Genomic DNA, 1,198 nt, shown 5'->3' on the forward strand with positions numbered 1-1,198 from the left:
GGGAAGTGGTTGAGTCACCATCCCTGGAGGTATTTAAAAGCCGTGTAGATGAGGGGCTTAGGGACATGGTTTAGTGGGCATGGTGGTGTTGGGTTGATGGTTGAACTTGATGATCTTAGAGGTCTTTTCCAACCTTAATGATTCTATGATTCTAATGATTCTAATTTAGTTAAGTTATTCATGGTTAACAGTCATTTGTCAGAGGTGGCTTTATTTTTAAACATCAGGAGTATTTTTCATTTGCAGAGACTATAGAAGGGAAGAAAGTGCTGTTGCATAATTAGCTGGCCAGGCAGACCACTCCAACTGAGACAGCAAGTGCAACTTCGCTTCCACCATTTCCCCTCCTGCTCTGTGAACTGCTGTAATACAGGTGCTGCTGTTAGAACAAAGAACTGCCAGAAAGTAACAAATCCAGAATTTGCATGCATTATCTGCATCTGGCTCTTTATTTTCATCAAGATGGTCAAGAAGAATGCTTATTAGATTTAAATCTTGTGCTTTTTCTTGATTGATTTTATTTAAATAACAAAGACAAGACAGTCCCTTGAGTAGCTGGATCTTTCTGTTGAAATGAATTGTGTACAAAATAAATCATGCAAGTTCTTCCTGTAGGCTGATGGTTGTATTGCAGCATTTGGCCCACCTGTAATAGAGGAACTTTTTACATCAAAAAGACATGTGCCACTTAGTGGTACGTACACTTGCACCTAAAGTCTTCAAACCAAGGCTACTATGGTTTTATTAATGTTAATTCATTAGCAGAGAGAATAGTTTGCTGTATAAACTCTTGAAAAAACATGCTGCAGGAGAAGACTGGGTATGAGAGCTGAATTGTGTAGGAATAAAAGCCACGGATGTATTTCTGTCACGGATGTACTGGACCTTGATCAATCAATCTCCCTATGCTTATTATATCAGAAATACTAATGTATGAAAGTGTTGTTAGAAGTTTTATGATGCTGCATTAATTGCTGTTTTAAAATGTTCTAAAAGGGTTGAGTTTCACTTATTGTCCTGAAAAGTCCTGAGTATTTTTTTAAAACATGGATGCAGTAGAACTATCTTATATAGTAAGCGTAGGAACTTTGTATGCATGTGTGAAAGGCTTGCCAAATGTGTAGAAATTATACAGAGATTTGTGTAATTAGTTCTCTTAACAATCATCTCGCCTTTTATTTTTGTTTAAGTATGTAGG

The 1,198-nt window shown here is 37.0% G+C and overlaps 1 protein-coding gene across 1 annotated transcript in view; it reads left to right on the plus strand.

Moving 5' to 3' along the window:
* Positions 1 to 326, plus strand: part of GMNN (geminin, DNA replication inhibitor) — an 8,370-nt gene extending 8,044 nt beyond the window's left edge. The window contains exon 7 of the transcript XR_663643.1: positions 247 to 326. The gene's annotated coding sequence lies outside the window, so the exon portion shown is untranslated. The remainder of the gene's footprint in view (positions 1 to 246) is intronic.
* The last annotated feature ends 872 nt before the right edge of the window (positions 327 to 1,198 follow it).

The sequence above is a fragment of the Pygoscelis adeliae genome, unplaced genomic scaffold (assembly GCF_000699105.1).
Source record: "Pygoscelis adeliae isolate BGI_AS28 unplaced genomic scaffold, ASM69910v1 Scaffold135, whole genome shotgun sequence".
Classification (NCBI taxonomy): Eukaryota; Metazoa; Chordata; class Aves; order Sphenisciformes; family Spheniscidae; genus Pygoscelis; species Pygoscelis adeliae.